The sequence below is a fragment of the Crocodylus siamensis genome, chromosome 5 (genome assembly GCF_052110815.1).
Source record: "Crocodylus siamensis isolate JL-2025a chromosome 5, ASM5211081v1, whole genome shotgun sequence".
Lineage (NCBI taxonomy): Eukaryota > Metazoa > Chordata > Crocodylia > Crocodylidae > Crocodylus > Crocodylus siamensis.
The window spans coordinates 123511377-123530774 of record NC_143399.1 but is presented as its reverse complement, the minus strand read 5'-3'; the positions used below and the strand labels follow the sequence as shown (position 1 = coordinate 123530774).

Below are 19398 nucleotides of genomic sequence, written 5' to 3'. Positions count from 1 at the left end.
GTGTTCTTATTAGGCTTTATAAAGATGTATTTGTAAACATATCCAAGCCAGAGGTCTAAGATTGGCTGATGCTGACCTTAAACCCATATTTACACACACACAAGGCCTAATCCAAGAGGCTTTCAGTGTATAGATCAGTAGTTCTCACCTTTTTAGACTGGAGGTACCCCGATTTAGGCTCAAGGCACCCCTCAGAAGATACCAGCTCTTAGTTTTCATTCTTTTTTATGACTACAGAAAAAGAAGAGTTCTTGCAAAGAACTCAGAGAAAACTACAACAAGTCAGAATGTTTTTAATATTACGAATTCCTGTTTGAAATCTCTGGGTTTGTCTTGTAAAACATGCTTCCACACCTAACAGTGCTAACATTGTATGGCATCCCACATCACCCTTGAAAGGATCTTAAGGCTCCCTAGGGTGCTCCAATACCCAGGTTGAGAGCCACTCGTGTAACTTATGTCAGTGCTCAACACAGGAATTCCCTGGTACGCAGTCAGTTTGCTGACCAAAGTTAGGGGGGAGAGAGATTTTCTTGTTCAAGCTGTTTACATTTCAAGTAAAATTGTATGTTTTTTTAAATCTTTCCTTTGGAAAAATTTTAAAATGAGCAGGCACTGCTGAATTACTGGCCAAGCTATGGAATGCGAGTAGGATTTAGTCTTTCTTTTGTGTTGCCCATCACTGGTGCCGTGGTAAACCTAAATGCCTATGGATTCTAGGTCCCAAACTGGGAAAAAGTGGACAATAGACACATGTAGACTGGCACTGCTGTCCCAGGAGAAATCATAAGAGCACAGATGTTCAGGATTTTTCCTCCCAGAGCAAAAATGGCTGCTCCAGGAAAAAAAATAACCTGGGAATAGCCAGGGCTAAATCGCTCCCAGGAGAGTTTCTCCTAAGAGAGCAAATATCTGTATGAATTAAACTTCTGAGAGAAGTCACAACATAGTTCCCCAGCATTCCAGGGTGTTTTGCTCCTTCCCCCACCGGGGAGACCATGTTGCTCATTGGAATATATTAACTTTAGCTGAGTAGGGAACAGAAAATGTCCCCTCTTGCTCTTCAGGGTCTCATCATTCAAATGTCTGTTCAGGCATCTTCAGGCAAGTTTTTCTACCTGCAGAACAAGCCCAGGGGAATTCTCAGGTCATTTGAATGTGTGTATGCAGCCAATGATTCATGTATACAACCTCCCATTTTACTAATAGCAGGGGATGTAATGTTTCAGCAAGTGATGCTAATCTAAACCACATCAGTAGCAAACAGAAGTCTATCACATCTACCTACTGTACACTGTCCCAGGAGGAATATATATGAGCTCAACATACCCTTTTTTTTTTTTTTTTCCAGTTTATGAAAGTCGGCCTTCCAGTTAAGGGTGTTTCAGGTCCATACTCAGTGCTTGTCCTAAGCCACCCAGGGAGACTGCTGAAAGGCCTACCTGTAATTTTAAAGGTGAATTAGAAAGGTGATACAGCAGTTTGCACCTTGCCAAATTGATCCCTGCTGTACACTTCCAAGAGATTAGAGTAGCCTTTGTTAAAACAGTGTAGCTAGCTCTGTATTTAACAAAAATGACACCCTTTCAAGAAATGAAAGAGGGCAGCTTGCTGACATCTCTGGCAGACTGAGCCAGACCTCAAGTATCCTAAACAAAAATGTAAAAGCACCGTTCCCTTTAAAACCTCATATTTTAGGGTACGTTGAAAGGAAACTTTTTTTTGCCCAAATGTCTGCTAATTATTTGATACTTCCAAGCTGGAAGCAGCTCTCCAATCCCAGATGTCCATGGGGAACCCCAGAAAGTCAGGAAAAGTCCACAGAGTCCCACATCCTGGTGAGTACTAGCTGCAAGATCACTTTTCCCTCCAGCATTGTCATCCACATAACAAGGGTCTTAGGAATTATTATGCAAGGTTATGCGAAAATGAGAACCTTGGTACCTTGGATATTCACTAAACTGACCTTTCAAAAAAAAAAAAAAAAAAAAAAAACACATACACAATATGTGCATTCTGGAAACATTAGAAGAACTTGCTATAGTCCATTTCATGCCATGTTTCAATGCCACATTTTCATTTGCTTTTACACAACTTTAGTGGCAGAAGCATCACAGCTGCTTCTGCCCGATTCCCCAAATCTGCCTTTATACAAAAAGGACATCCCAATAGAGAAATAGATTGTACATTTGAAAGAGATACCGAATACCACACAGTAAAAACTGTTACAATACAAAAAAAAACCCATGACCTCATGCACTTGGTGACCACCTACCATCCCACACTGGAACCAATAAGAAGAATCGCCAAATGACTACAGCCTATACCCAAAGATCAGATCTTGAGATAAAAATATACCCAGGCCCTCTGCTCCTGGCTTTAAAACAGCTCCCTAGCCTTGCTTATTCATCATCAGAAGCAAACTCTCCACTACCCAACAGACATCAAGCAGAACGCAAACCTTGGCTTGGCAAGAAATGCTTAAACATGATAGTACTGGCAATGGAGAGGTACTGACAACCCCCCACCCCCCATCAAAAATGTATCAGAATCCATGGTTCCTACACACGCCTTTCCCAAAATGTGATCTATGTGATCCAAAGACCCAAGTACCCTTATGGCAACTATATGGGTAAAAAGAACAGCAACTACATAGTAGAATGAACCCTCACAGGAAAAATATAGAGGATAGAGACATACACACACCATTAGGAACACATATCTCACAAAACAATCACTCCCTCTCTGACCTCACTCATCTTCATGCTCAAGAAAAAAAAATCTACCTTTAAAAAGGTGAACTTGGGAACAAAAATTCAGAAATAGACTGAAATAACCAAGGACTAAACATTGATATCATATGCATGGCACATTATATTTTGTCCACCTCCTGAATTCCTTCCACAGAAAGGTGAGAATGACCCTCTTTCCTTTCGATAGGCCTCAATCTCCCAATAAGCAGCTTTTCTTCTGTTGTGTGTCTGCTACCCCTGAGAACTTCTTAGCAGCTCCCCTCTGCTGTTGTTTTACTATGCTGTGCTTTGTTTCCTCTGATCAGACATGAGGAAATTCCTTGCATTGAGGGAATGTCTAACTTTATCCCAGCTACATAGCTAATGCAATAAAAGATATCATCCTAAGAAATCCTTGCCTCTCACATGATTCCCCAAACAGTACTGAATGTCTGCTGTAGGCCAGCATGGCTGTGTTAAGAAGAATAAATTATTGTTAGTTGAGTAAGTGGAAAGTAGGGAGGGGATTCTAAAAATATGCTGACATGCACATAACAGGAAAAAAGTTTCAGAGAAAACAGAATTGTTTAAAAAAGACCAAAACAAATCATGTCACGATTGGAAAGATGCATCATTAAGATAAATAACATGATTTTCAGGCCAGCTTCTTCCTGTTAAGTACAGCTCATTGTCTGGAGTTCTTTTCAACTGGCCAGGCTTTTGTCACAGCTTTGCATCATAAGGAGGAGGCACCATGGTCAGCTGGTTAGCACAGCAGACTAGGTATTAGGAAACTTACTTCTGCTATTGACCAGCTGGACAAGGAATTTCCCCATCTCTATGCTGATGCTTTTCCTCCTATTTTTCTACCCAGATTTTCTATGCTCTTTAGGGCACTGAGAGCATAGGCTGACTATACATGTATTTGTTCGAATTTTAATTAGAATTCTCCAACATCACCTCACTGTCATGTGTATTAAGCCCCCATGGCATTTTAAATTGGCCATGGGGACACTTTATCTAAATCTCATCTAAAGAGCTTCAGATAAGTCCTGCGACCTCTTTAAAATCTTGCGGGGACTTAGTACACATGCCAGTGAGCCATTTTAATTAAAACAGTTGTCTGGGAACTGCTCTAATTAAAACACCCCAAGCATGTGTATAGGCAACCATACTGCTGTGCACTGGTACAGGGCTCAGCACAATGAAGGTACAGATCTCAAGTCAGTTTGGGACATTTATAGACATCACACATGTGGCAAGGAGGAAGATAGGTCACTAAACCATGTCAGTCATTTTCAGCATTTACAGCAGCCAAAATATTGATTCTGTCTTCTCAAAAATATAGAAACTGCAGTCAGGCCTCATCTTTACAATGGCTGGGAGAAGGTTCAGAGAAGTCTGCTCATCTCACAGCCCCATGGTAGGACACCAGATAAACATAGGCCATGCTAACACATCTAGGAATACTAGCCAGTTTGAAGAAGGAAGCTATTACACACTGTGAACCACACAGCACTGTATAATGCACATGAGAATATATTCAGGTAGCTGCATGTACCTGTATCTCTGCGGGGTTTAGGAGACATGATGTATTCTTGACTCACTGCCTTTGGATGAATAGGCATTTTACATGCTCACTGCCAGTTTCTACAGTAACACATCACCTCCAGCCAGCACCTATGTTGAATGCCAGAATCAGATACCTACCACTACACTGACAGAGATCATTGTATAAGTCTCTCAGTTTCAAGCCACCCACCACAAAAATCCACACTGAAAACATACCACTACTATTACACAATAAGAACAGAGGCTGATGGATTGGCCAGATCTGTGCCTCTTGGCCAAACCTAACCGGTGGCCCAAGAGTGGTTAACATGCAGCCAACCAGTCCACTATGAGCATCTCTCCTACTGCTGCATGACAGGAAGGGTCCTGGAGGTCTGCACACCACCTGTACAGTGTGTCCACATGCTACTGCCTACCTAGAGGGGGTGGTCCATGCAGAAGGAAACTGGAGGCTATGTGCTGCCAGCTCAGCCCATGAAGTAGGGAAGGACCCCAGAGAAGCGTGCAGCTGGTGTGATGGTGCTGGCATATGGCCCCTGGGCTACACATGTGAGGACCACAACCAAACCAATGTTAGACAGCACTGGTGATCTAACTATAGCCATGATATCATGGGTGGGAGAGGTAACTGCAGTAAAGTGCAACAAAGCAAGTAGTTCTTAGAGAATGACACCCATTTCATTTTAATCATCTTAAAATTTAAACACATGACACCTACTTGTGGTAAAGAAGCAGGAGAGTAGTTTTGTAATCATGTAGGCACTGAAGTCAGACCTCTAGCTACAAAAGTTTGATGGCATAGCAACAAGAAATAGCAAAGAAACATCAAGGAAAAAAGAAAACGTAAGCCAAGGAGCATATTCTCTGAAAGTTACCATGAAATGCAAAAATTAAATTAAATCTTACTAAGCTACTAACCAGAAAGCTTTAAACCTTCAGACGCCAGCTTATCCAATACACGGCTGCTCTTCTCAACTCAGGATATGTGAAGATACTTGTGGAATTCAACCCAGATGTACGAGCCCTTTTAAATCTAAACCTTTCTGAAGCACTAAATGAGCAAGATGAGTAGGTTTTTAAACCACCAGATACCACTCTGTTAATTACAAAGCAGATGGAACCAGATAAGCCTAATTGACTAAGCTAAGGGGAGAGAGCGGATACAAGGTAATGAAAGCATAAAAGGAAGAGTTGTGGTTACCTGCTAAAAGCCTCAAATCTTGGGAGTATTTTTCTTTTATGTTTCACTGTTTGATTTTAAATAAATTCTCCGCTGCCTCCCCACCATACCCCAGTCTGAAAGCCCACGTGATGCTAGTTTCATAAAGATATGTCTGGTAATACTCACCGCAGTTCTATGATGTGTGTGGTCACTAAAGCCTCTGACCATGGCAGCTCCAAGTTAATGAGATGCCTTGAATGTACAAGGAAGAGAAGTAGGCAAGCCACTAGAGGTGGTTCCAACTCACTGCCTGGGGCTGACTTGTCTCTGGGCCTATGCACATGGACAAGCAAAAGAGGAACAAGCCAGTGAAAATAAACACTGTCATTATTTCTTGGCAATCACTGCACCTTACGTATATCATTTAGTGTTTTTTCATATTTTCCATGCCCAGGCTAGTCCTTTGAAGGACTAACCAATGTTTATACGTGTGGAAGTAAACCAGATACTTTGGCTTGGCTCTAAATTCAGATTTGTTGGCTTGCCCAATTCTAGAAATGATTGCAACTAAAATGCTCGACCGTAGTGACCAGGGTGACAGATGCAGCACAAATCATGGAAAATAAAATCTGAAATATGAAACTTTCTTAATCCTAGACAAGATCACACATTGTGTCCTATCTCTATGCTATTTTAGAAATGCCTCCTTATTTCAAAACCAGTCACAGCTTTAGGCTACAAAAAGCTATCAGGAAGATCTTTTCTCATATTTCTCAGGTGAAATGCTTACTTTATTAAAGTCATAAGCAATTTTGCCATGGCTTTCAACAGAGTAATGATTTCACCAGATTCTACTCTCCATGTATACAAAAAGACATGAACTTTGATCTGTATTAGGATGATTTAATAGGAAGACAAATTTAAATGTTTATTTCCTATATTTTAGAATGGAAGCAAAAAGAAGGAACATGTCTTGGATTTGGCTTCTATGCATCCAACTACAAAAAACAAGTTATCTCCTTTCATTCTTGGAAAAAGGTTCAGTTTCAATGAATTACTGCCCCTTCAGGTAAAAAAAAATAGGAAAGCGTTCTTGGAGAATATTTTACATCTAGTTTGCTTCTTAAAAATAGCATTTTGGATTTGGCTGCTATGCTGAATCAGCAAGACAGATGTAAAGACATTTGCAGAGTAGATGTATTAATGTGCTAATTAAAAAAAATAATCAGCTAATCCTTTTTCCATCTCTAACTTATTCCTTGCTCTCTCTCTCCTCATAAACATTTTTATGTTCCACACTTTGTAGGGCTCTTCCCTTTAGTTAGAGTGAGTGACTGACTAGTTCCCTTCTAGAGCTCATCAGCATTTCTTCTTCTTCAGGTGGGCAGGGAGGAGACAGTAGTGTTTTCAAAGTGGACAGACTCCTGGCCTGAGCACCTAGAGCTTTGTATCCTATTACTGGTTCCCTCCCTGGCCTGTTGCATTACATTGAAAAGTCATTTCAGTTCTTTGTTTCTCTTCCCAATCTCCATCCACCTACTTTTTTTAGACTGTATCTCTGCCTGTTACCTCCCAGCCCCTGATCACTTTCTCAGCCTCTGTGCTTTTCTAGGGTCCTCTAATGGTCTACATTTTCTTTTGATCCTCCTCTTTTCATCTTTGACAATATTGTTCTCAGGATTGCAACTAAGGAGTCACTAATTCAGAGATGTAAACCAGGTTACTGTATTTGAGACTTACTGTGTTTTACAGGCAGGGTCTCTAGATGATCCTGTAAAACAAGTATCAGTATATATTGCCCAGCCTCAATCCTACAGCCAAATGAGGCCCTTAAATATCTAGAAGCATGTCCCAACAGCCAATCCCGGGAACTCCCAGACACAGCTGTGGAATCTAGCTCATTCAATCATTGTATCACTGGGGGCAGACTCTGGCCATGAGCTAGCCCTGACAAGGGCTGTCCTCAGAAAACATTTCTTCTTGGAAGAAGAGTTAGATGTAAGCACCTTCCACCAGCACTAAAGAACTCCCCCCATATACCCATCACAAAGTAGTACCACCTCAATAGTATGGCAGCCTGCACTCTGCAGGGACTACTGCCATCTGACTGGCAGACGGTCTGCAGGGTAAAGCAGAACATGGGGAACTTCTCCTTCTGTTTCAGACTGAGATCAGATGTCTGGGGCAGGGAGCTGAACTTGATGATCTTCAAGGTCCCTTCCAGCCCTAATGTCTATGAATCTATGAAAAGGGACAACAAGCTACTCAGCTGACTAGGACTGTATTTATTATATGGATGAAAAATATTTTTCCATTTCTGCTGTAAATTAATTCTTAAAATGCTACAGACGATAGGGGAATACTATGAGCAGAAATGCTGTACTAGAAACCACATTCCAGTGGTATCAAGAAATCACTTTCTTGTGGTAGAAACAGAATCCTGCTCTCAAAGATGTGAAGACATTTTCTTCTGCGCAAGAGTTTTCAAAGGGGTTGAGATATACTATGCATGGCAAAACTGATCTTATTTTAGATTCTGAGGTACCTCATGAGCCATAAATCTTTTTTCTCAAACAATTTAATTTCTGGCTTTAATCTTTCATCCACTTGATAGAAGTGGTTTCTTGGTACCAGGCTGAAGGCCAGAAAATAATACTGCAAAATGAAGATTCACCCCAGATCCGAACCAAATTTGCTATTTCTCTCTCATTGCTATCATCCCTCCTGGTTTTTTGATCTTGCTTTCTTATCTCTGTCTATAAAGAGCAGTCTCTCTCTCCCTCTTTTCCACTCTGTCCAATCTTTCCTTTTTTTTTTTTTTAGTGGGTTTCTTCCCTGTTTCTGTGTTCTTTATGTAAAAGAATGGAAATTAATTTTAAAAGTTCCCAAGTGGTGAGCTTAGTGAATGGGAAACTCTGGAGCCATTTAATTTAATCAGTCAAATGCACTAGAAGACATGCCCTCAGTAAATTGCAGTTGTCCTAATCTGATGCTTTACTAACTCTGAACTTTCTCCTCAGTGCCTCAGCACAGCAAGATGTTTCGGCACCTGCTCAAACTTTAAGGACAAAAGGCTCTTTCATGGAGCATGCTAAGCTGATCCTGACTCTTGCTGCATAGCCACAGAAGAGTCTCATCTACCAAGCATGGCCCTTAGTGGAAAGTCTCTAATAGCTAGACCTCCCCTTTAGCCCAGCCCCAGTAGCAACTAAAGTAGGACTTGGGTGGACTTTAGGCACAAATTGCAATCCCACCCAGCTGTCACTAGACCCAAAAAGCCCTTAAATGCTATACACGTATCAACTTTCAACATTCAAGTTTCCCTAAAAGAACTTATTTAGGGCCTGCTCAAAAGTACATTCTCCAAAGGGCTGAACAGCTTGATGATTACTTTGGCTACCTATACACATGCTTGTTCATGTTCTAATTATAACACATCGGAAAGCAGACTTGATTAATTTAGTCTGCTCCACATCCTAATTGGAATGCTCCAGCATCACCTCACAGACAAGTGTATTAAGCCCCCATGTTTTAGACTGCCCCAATGGCCACTTTATCTAAATGTCATCAAGTGAGGCTTAGTGTCCCACAGCCATTTTTAAATGTGCAGGGGCTTAATACTCATGACAGCAAATCATTTTAGTTAGAGAAGCTGTCCAGAAACCACTGTAATTAAAACACCCCTGTGACAGGAGTACCTCTTCTGCAGTCTGTCTATCAGTGACCCCACCCTCCTGTTAGGGGCAAACTACCTGCCTAGCCTTGAACTTAATTAATTAATGGATATAAATTAGCAGGAGGCTGCCCATTTGTTTGGGCTGGTGCTAGGGGTCCCAGCTGCAGCTTTTTCCTCCTCTATACTGCAGCCCAAGCCTCACAGATGATGCTGATGTGGTTTGATATGGACCTTGTTGTAATGTGGCCCTCCCCTCGTCTTTTCTGGGCTTTCTGCAGCCCTGTCTCACTCTGGGGCTGGGGTTCCCACACTGCCATAGGTCCCTATAAGACCTCCTCCAACCCCTAATAGCCTCACCCAAATCTCTAGTAAAAGCAAAACACAAGCCCCTGGGCTACAACAAAATCCAAGCTGCCCAGCTAAAATGACATCCAGACCCTACCAGGGAATACTCCAGCCCATAACAGCATCAGGAGCTGTTCATGAAGTCAGGCTTTTCCCCTCTATTTGCCCTGCCAAAACTCCCTTTCCCCTTAGCTACCATGGAACTACCCTCCTCACCTCAGGCCTGGGATTCATATGGGAACCAGGCCCTGCCCCTTCTGGTCAGCTGACCAGGTGCAGGTGCAACCAATTCCCTCCTTAACCAGCTGTCATGGCAACCGGCACCTGGGTTGCTGCCCCTGCCCTGAGATTAGCAGGCACCTCGGTGTCCTGCTACAATCCACCCCAAGCAAATGTATAGGCAGCTAATCTGTATCAAAATCCTAAAACCAGGCAGTCCCCTACCTGTGCCCCCTGAGGTCCCAAATTTGGTAGGTGTACTCTGAAAGAAATCATTAATCTATTTCACCCAAAACAGTTATTGGCTAAATGGCATAAATAGACATTGAAACCCACTCACTCCCCCCCACCCCCCTTCCCAGGTGAATGGCCTGACAACTAGGTAGAAAAATCACAATCCCTTTCATACACTTGTTCTCTGACCCAGTGAATTTTGAATTCTTCTCTGTAAGAGCAGAATAGCTTTTAAAAACGGGGTGGAGAGTGCTTTCTCCCAAACAGCACATAGTCCAGTTGTTATAGTAGTCTCTTTGGAGACATAGGAATTTAAACTTTCTCAGGCCAAGAAGGGAATTGAACTGGGGCCTCTAGCATCCTGGACAAATGTGCTGACCCTGAGCTACTGTATAAAAGCATGAAACAGCACCACCTTCTCCTCTAGCTGCATCCTAGAGTATGATTGTGACACCCGGTCTGTTCTTGACAGAAGCAAGGTGATACCAAGCCTCAAGAGAGGTTTCCTGGGGATGAAATCCAAGTGGAAACAGGCAAAAAAGGCATGGAGGTGGGTAGGATTTAAGATGAAACTTTTTTTCCTTGGCAATTCCCAGCTGGTAGCTGTAGGTGGCCCCTTGTGTAAGGGTCCTGATTTTTGGAGTTTCCATTTTAAGATGCCTAACTTTCTGCATGCACCATATAGAGAACCCAGGTCCCTATTCAGGGTTCCAGAATCCACTCCAGGGACCAAGGGCTTAACATTTAAGTGTTCTGAATTGTGGCATTTAAGTTCCTTTCTGAATCTGGCCCCCAAATGTCTGTTTTGCAATCAAAGGGAAATGGTGTACCTCCCTTTCTGTGTGCAAGAGCTTCTCGTATACACAGTTCTCCCCCTCAAGTCCAAGAAGCCTTCATTTAAAAAAAAAAAAGCCTTGAAACTTTATATAACCCAGTTCAAAGGAAGAAAAGAGTACACTTTTCTCCAGCTGGTGTCCTCTCCAAAGACACTAATCCATCAGAAAACTTTATTCACAACTGAACACCTCTCACTCCTGACCTATACAACTGCAGGTCTTTCAATTTGACTGTTTCGGGCTGTTTCCTTGGGGATCTCAGGAGCTCTGACCATCTCACTGGAAGTAAAAGAATTGTAATTATTCCCATTTGCTACATCTTCCTGAGCCTACGTTGATCTCTTTATTCCTTCTCTCAAGCACAGGATCTTGGGTAATTCACAGCTTCTCTGTAAATTTGTGTATTAATACTTACACTGAGTTTCTTCCAGGCCATCAGAGACTTAATTAGTATTTTAATGCATTTTGAAATTCTCAGATGAAAGGCACAGTATCCTTCCTTATCATGTGCTTGTGTGACAAGTTATTTAGCAGAATTCATAGATTCATTGGAATCTGACAGGGCTATACTGCGAGTGCTTCTGCTATGGCCTCTAACTTGAGACCTTAGCACCTGCTCCACCCCAGCCTCCAGACACTAAGTGAAGATTTAACTATTCCAAACAACCACGACATCTTCAAATCAAGACTAGATGCTTTCCAGAGGATACCTGTAGTCATGTATAAACTACTTGGTTCAGTCAGGAGTAACTGGATAAAATTCAGCTAAAAAAAGAGAGTCAACCTTAGAAAAGCTGTGATTTATTATTAACAATACTGAATTTTAATATAGGCATATGTGCTCTGTAGATACTTGGAAGAGGGTCAGTGTTTTTCACCAAAAATGTGTTGGAAAACTTGAACAAAAATAATAATTTGGCAAACACTTTCAGTTTTACTTTACTTTTAAGTTGAAAAAACTAAGACAAAATATAAAAATGGATTTTTTTTTTTTAATTTGGGGGTTTTGTTTTTCCATTAAAAACAACAACTCTGAATGAAATGTAGAGTTTCATTCAGGTAGGTATTTCAGCAACTTACAGGTACTGTGAATGTACTAATTATTAGTTTACACCCTCATTTTTGAGGTCCTAAGCCCTCCTCCCCCGATTTGACAAAGAACATTTACAAACTGCAAAAATCAGTGGGAACTGAAGGCACTGAGCACTTCCCAGCACTGAGCCCACAGCTCCACAAAACCTTTTAGGAACCAAATATTCCTAACAACTAAAAGCTTGATTCCCAGTAGAATTTAGACTTTATCACTCATTTAAATAGCCCCCTTTCATTTCCCCATAAACAATAACAAAAAGAGGCTGTATTCTATGTGCTTTATTGCACAGATCTTAGGGGTACAACTAGGATGTGGGTAATCCAGGCTTGACCCTACAACCCAGGTATCAAAAACAGACAACATCCTGATAAGGGTCAAGAGTAAGGGGATCAGGAGGCCAAGGTCTGTTAGAAACTAAGGTGTAGGTGGTCACCCTCAGTAAAGCAACAAGCCAGGTGGATCAGAGACAGGAAGCAGGAATTCAGACCAGTGCAACTAGCCAAGGGGTCTGGAGCAGGCAACAGTAGCTGTAGGGCTCTGGGATGTCTGTAATCACCAAACTGAAACCACAAGCCGGGAGCTGGCTGTCAGAAGACAGGGGTCTGGACTAGAGTCAGGAGCAAAGAGGTGTGGGGGATGTCAGGAGTCAGGTACTAGGAACTAAGAGCAAGAATGAAGCCAAGAAGCAGGGAGGCATTTATCCTGTTAAGTGGCCTTTTGGTCACAGAAGAAGCTGTTGCTTTCAAGCAGCCACACTCATGCAGCTAAGTGGGACCAGCTGGAAGTAGTCAGGTTATTGGCAGCCAGGCTCACTTGAGTAACCAAGGCCAGCTGGAGGCAATTTAGCCTGATGCTCTGACTCCTGACAGTGGGGTCATTATTCATTAAAAATGGGTCAACACAAATCCTATGACACTTTTCAGGCTCTTCGGCCAAAGTTTTCTCTGCCCAAACCACTGAGCACGAGGCAGTGCTCTGTTCATTACTTGGGTGCCCCTCTTCACCCTAGCAGAAATAAAGCAATCTTAATGGTAAATAAAGTGATTCCTGCCCAAAAGTCAGACTCCATCCTACATAACCTTATTGCCAAGCTTCAGTTCAAAAAAGCATCCTCACCTAAGAAAGTACTTAAGTGCTCTCCTGAGTCAGGGCCATTGTTCTTACTAACATTAGTCATCGGACTAAAGTCAATGGGAGTACTCTAAACTGAGCACTAGGTTCAGTGGAAAAGTTTACAGGGTTAGGTCAGCAAGCCCCAATCTATCAAGGTGAATCACATATTGACTCTGAAAATCTCAGCTGCTGTTAGTAAAGTAAGATAATCTCCTTATTCATTTAATGATTTCAGGGAAATAAATAGCTAGCTCTCTAAAATCTGGAAACCAAACGAGCACCTACAGCCATCTAGTATTTGAAGGGTCATTATATTTCTTAGGCATGCATTATGCCTTTCATGGTACTATATTATTACAAACAAAAGTCACAAGTGAGATATTTATTCTACTTGATCTATTGATTCCTCAGTACAGCATGCACTGAAGGACATCCAGAACTGCAGATTGTGTGTGTTTTAAAAGCAGCATGGCCCTAAAAAGGTCAAAAAAGTAATTGGGAGATAATACAATTGTGAGAGATTATATTAAAGCCTACAGTTATTCACTTTATTACATTTTGTTGTGAGCCACTGAACTGACTATCTATCTAGGTTGAAGTTGATTCAGTTAAGTTTAGGAATACACAGAAAATGAACATTTCAATGCTATCTTTGGTTTCTGTTACCTATGTCAGAGTTCAGATCACTGTGGGCTAGAATTTTAAGGGTTTTGTTGTCTTTTTGTCTAATTTCCATTGATTGAAGTCCTTGAATAGCCTTAAAATCTAGTCCTTTGTAAATTAAAAGTCCTCTAGATATAGCTGAACTTGGCTATGCCATTTCAAGGAAAGGCAGAAGTCCAGTATATGGGTTAGACCTGAAATTTCACTCCAATAGTTATTGCAATATAAATTCTCATCAAAAAAAAAATCAATTTTCTATGAATTGACTGAATAAGTTATTAAGAGTTTGATTTATTCCTATATTACCTGTGCTTAGCTTCATCCTCTCATTTGATATTCATGGATTTTTTTCATTCCATTTGCACATACTTCAGAGAAGGATCTTTGCTCTGATTCCCTAGCCAAATATTCCTGGTGAAATCCAAAAAACACAACATTTCTTTTTTGAACTTCATTGCAAATCTGAAAACCAGGCCTGGTTCACTGAGAATTTTCAAACCTTGCTTTCAAATTAGTCTGAATCCACTTAGGAGTGAATCTTAACCCAATATTGAGAGAACATTTAAAGCTGAAAACATGACAGAACCTTCAAAACTATCTGAAACACATATTCTCCAAAAATAACCAGGTGAAATTGAGGCTAGTTTTGAATATAATTCAAAACAAAGACTAGTCTCACGTACACAAACCCACCCAAAAGAATACAGAATTCCATACATGTCTCAAAGCAAAAGAGGAACCATCTGTTACAGACAACAAACTGGGTTACCTTCTGAAATAATCTCTGCACCTTTATGGTCATGGCAGTCCATTTATCCTCTTCGATGTGAACTCTGTGTACATTTAGCAAACGCGAGTTGCAATGAACTATCGTTTGGAATGGCTCAAGTTTGCAGTGCTGATCAGCGCCTTGTATCATGCAAGTGGTATCTCCTGCATCTTGCATGCATTAATTCTGTTGTGTGGGATACTCCGGGTCAAAGTCTTCTGCTCTACCTTTGCTGAAGTACTGCACTGTATTACTCCTGCAATGGGCAGAAAGACAAATGTCAGGCTTGGATTAGTTTATCCTAATTCCAAGATAAAATATAGTGTTTTATATTAAATAGCGTACAATTCTATCAGTGTAAAAATCTCTGTCTGATTCTCTGTATGAGCAAACCCTTTCCCCTAATACACTATCCTAGGCATTTCAGTAGGTAATTGCGATTTTTATGAACAATAGACTTTTTCCTGGTACATAATGTCCAAAAATAGGTTGCAAGTAATCGAAGTGCATATCTAATAATCAACGTTCACATCTGTAAAAGAGCTGAACTCCTGTGCATCTGTTCTGAGTGAAGACCTTTGACCACGCAGTGCCTGCACCAAGGTCAGTGTTGTGATAAAGAGTGATGACAACAGGTAAGTGGGACTCATTTATGGTTAGCTCCTACCTGACCTATGCCACGGTGCAGAGGAGACTTTTCAAACTGGGGACAGTGTGCAGTTCCATAACAGAATTAATAGATACCAACAGTCTCATATGGTAGATACTCTATGACTGGACAGATTATCTCCCCTGTCCATAAAGAGCTGAGCCCTATCTAAAGCAACAGGCAGCCCACTCCTCAGAAGACATCTTGAAGAAAGTATTGAATCTGATAGCTGGCTGCAGAATTGCAGGAACAAGCTATGAAGATATAACAGGTCATCCATATAGTGTCATATTGAGGCCCATTTTTACTGAAGTCTTCATTTGGAGTGAGGCATGTCTGGGACCACCAGTGATATTATGGTAATGATGGACATGGGCTCACAGGGAGGGTAAAGATAACAATCAGAGTAAAGGGTAGCCTCCATGTGGATTTCTTTCAGGCAAAGCAACCATGTTTCCATGAGTCATTGTCTTAACCACTGTGCTTCAACTCCAATTCCACTGCCTTTAAAACATGCTAATGTGCAGTCAGAACCACAGACACTGTTCCTAAACTCCAGCCCCATTTAAAATCATCTACAAGGGTAAAGACCAAGCAATGTTCCTCCATGGTGCTGTTCATGCTGCAGTCTTTTCTGGTAGTACAGATAACCCTGCCTAGCCCTGGGAATTCTAATTCAATTACACGGGAGTCTCAGAAAGCATTTCAGTCCCAAGAATATTTCAGCCCACTATTGGGGAAACACAAAGGAGGCAGCTACATGTGCCTCTGACTGCATATGTGCACCTCACATAGCAAGTACTAAATGACTGCACAGTCACCGCTGGTAGTGCGCAGTCCAGAAGGCACACGGTTATTTTTAGATGCTACATGAGTTATGGCCACATAGCTCGTTACTACAGCGACGTTGCGTTAGCATCATGGTTTGTGCCCACTGATGCTGTGTCACCATAGCAATGAGCTATGTTGCTGTAGCTCATCACTATGGCAATGTAGCGTCTCATGTAGACGTGCTCAAAAAGTCCCTAATCCTACATATTCAGCCACTTTGGGAGATACCAGCCTCTGTAAGGATAAACATGAGAACCAGGTGCTTTCTGCAATCAGCATCCCTGTAGCTTTTTTCACACTTCAGGGAGATGCACATTACGTGCATGGGAAAAGAGGTGAGAGCCTACAAGAACAAATACATATGCATGTACAATATATGTGTTGGGGGGAGCAAAGAACTATTTCTTAACAACTACATGGTATCTTGTTCTTCTCGCTTTGCTAAGTTCTCAGCTATTAAAATTTGCTGATGGAAAAAGAGGGCACACAATTAAATGTGGAAATCCAGGAAATTTATTAAAAATCAGTGCTAGGGTAAGTCATGGATAATTGACATTTTATGTAACTTCAGGTACCATTCTTATGCCCCCTTGTTTTAATCAGGAACCAGTTGCATTTCAACAGTCAATGAATCAAAGTGATCACCAGTTTACTGTGGCTTGATGTATACTCCAATATGTGGATCCTGATTAAGAGGATTTTTTGCATGTACCTATCAGGATATAGCCTATAATTGAGATGTACATGCTGCAAAACTCCCCTCTTATATTTTAATAAACCAAATTATAACAATATATTTAATGATAAAATTACAAATTAATACCACTTTAGAAAGAATAAAATAAAATTCTCAGCATGAGGATTTTTAATACAAAATAGAAATGGCATATAACCTTTCTTCACTTGCTTGATGTAGAATATTTGTACGCCTGCTTGGGATTGTTATGAGTCTCTTATTAAAAACACAATTAACTACTTCTAACTAAAACTTGAAAACTTTTTCTTACTCATTTAGAACTCTGGATTTATAACACAGGCAACTAATCCCATCTCTGTTACCCAATGGATATCAAAGCAACCTCATCCTCCCTGCTGCTCAGCTCTTTTAAAATTATTCTAGTGTTCTAGTATTCTTACACTATTGTAAGATGTGGCCATTTTTATAGAGCACTACAGGAGTACTCTGTAGATAGAAGTTACATTTGTCATGTGATTGACCCCTTGACAACACTCTACAGCCATGCCCTTACAGAAGGGCACAGCTGCAGAGCGCTTTAAAAGTGCCTGATTGCATGACAATCTGAACCCTCATTAAATGATACTGCTTATTAAAAGACATAACAGCTCAGTTGTTGCTCTCAGGGTGCTGAGAGAAGTGCCATGAGTTACAGCATCCCTCCTGACCCAACACACGTTCACTGATCAAGCTCCAGTTTGAACTCCTACGTATCTGCAGCCACTCTTCCCTAGCCCCCTCACCCCATCTTGCAGCTCTAGTGCCATCTTCAGAATGGGGGGAGGGGTTGATTTAGTGCAGATAGTGCCAGCTTTACAAAAGAACCCAGTTCAATTCATATTCATTTAGATGTCGCCAAGTATTTCCTTCCAACCTACTAGTATGTGATACATTGCCACAGCAACCAGGAATAAAAAAGATATGGAGACAGAGGCCATTTAGAAAATTCTGAGCCTCTAGGACGCATGCAAAATGCACAGCTTTATTGCCATTTGGCTAATGTTAGTCATGTTGGTTTTAAAAAAAAAACAATGAGGAATTTCTAAATAAACGCCACTCCAGTGGCACACAAAGTTCACCAAAAAAACCCTTATTTAAACAGAACAGGCTTTATGTGATGAGGTCTCTCATCACCCAACAGTGAAATATGAAAACACTGTTAACAATATTTGCAACAACAGCAGCAACAAAGTTATCCTCATAGTCTTTACCAGTGGTGATTTACAAGCCTAGGGCAATGTTCTCATTGCCACACACAGAGATCAACTCAATGTTTAGATTGTGCCCAGGCTGAGCTCCAGGACCTCAAGGAGGATTCTCAGTTTCTCACACCATGGGAGGTTAAAAATCAAATTAAATTGAGGCTGTAGTTCAATGCTAACTAAAGTAGAATTGCTTTGGAGAAATCAGTTACTGGAATTAGAATTCCAAACTATCTGACTAAGATCCATGTTAAAGGGGGTGCTTAGTGTTGCCAAACCAACACATTACACACATTCTCTTAAGCCTGGGAAGTGATCTGTAAAAAATACTCATCCTTTTAAACTACCTTCATAATAGGCCCACCCAAAGCCTCTACTCAACACCCTCAAACTTCAGGGTGTTGAGAAAGCAGTCCTAGACCTGAAATTTGTAAATAAGCAAATGGATTGATTGATGCAAATGAGCATCTTGATTCTCCCTTCAGTTTAGAAGACAAAGATGGAAATTAAATAGTTATTTTAAATCCCTGCAATCTTATTCACTATCTTTTTCTGATGTTGAGAGAATGACATAAGGTATATTAGAACAAAATATTTAAGGTGATACGTGAGAGAGACAGGAAGGAGAATAAAAGAAAGGCAAGTCTATACAGAACTATAACGTACTGTTTCTAACTGGTGTCTCCCCCACCACCTTGAAAAGAACCACTGCAAAGGTACAATCCTTCCTCTCAAAGATCAGTCCCAGGCTTTCCGTCCCAAAACAGAGACTCAGCCATCTGTTTGGTGTGAAAACAAATTCTCCCCGTGTGGCTACAAGCTGAGCTAACACAAGAAACATTTCCCATTGCCCAGGGTCTACAGATGATGAGCTTTGTCCCAGGGCATTGTATTCAGTTTCAGTCTCTGAGCTGTGGATCAGACTGGGGCTGGGAATCCCACCCTCACCCAAGTATGAAGGAAATGGTGTTGAAAGCCAAGCATTTGGCTCCAAGAGGGAGAATTATCCTGGAGGACTAAACAGTTAGCTCCAAATGTATAAACTGTGCAAAGGAATTTGAGTCAGTGGTTGTATTAAACTAGGAGAATATGGCATACTACATCTCTCTCTCCGTGTATATGTAATAAACAGAAGGAAGGAGGGCAAGGGATAGGGACTCTGTAACAGAAAAAAGGAAAGCCCTTATTTAATACAGTAAAGAAAGAAGAACGTTGTGGTTGCCCAAGTGTTGCACATACACAGATAGAAGGAAATAACCAAAGACATTCTGGTGTTGAACACATATGGCTGTCAGTTATTTTATACATATTGCATTTCTACAGTACCTCTTTATATTTGGTTATAAAATAGCCACCAACATCCCTTATCAAATATCCACCCCTGCAGCCTAATTAATGCTGAGTCTAAGATATAAGAATATGGCCAGGATTTCTGATTTTGGGGGGCCTGATATCCAGGAAGGGTTCGATACACACCTTATGATAATCAAGTCCCTTTAAAATACCTCACACTGAGCACCCAAAATCAGTCATGATAATCTCAGTCCTGCACAATTTCTTGTAAAC

At 41.1% G+C, this 19398-nt stretch overlaps 1 long non-coding RNA gene across 1 annotated transcript in view; it reads right to left on the bottom strand.

Annotated features, from left to right (window-relative positions):
* The window catches only part of LOC149864523 (uncharacterized), a 134730-nt gene extending 120069 nt beyond the window's left edge, over positions 1 to 14661 (bottom strand). The window contains exons 1-2 of the long non-coding RNA XR_016442601.1: positions 14415 to 14661; positions 5653 to 5799 (exon numbers count right to left, since the gene is read on the bottom strand). This is a non-coding gene — a long non-coding RNA (uncharacterized LOC149864523). The remainder of the gene's footprint in view (positions 1 to 5652; positions 5800 to 14414) is intronic.
* Between the last annotated feature and the right edge of the window lie 4737 nt (positions 14662 to 19398).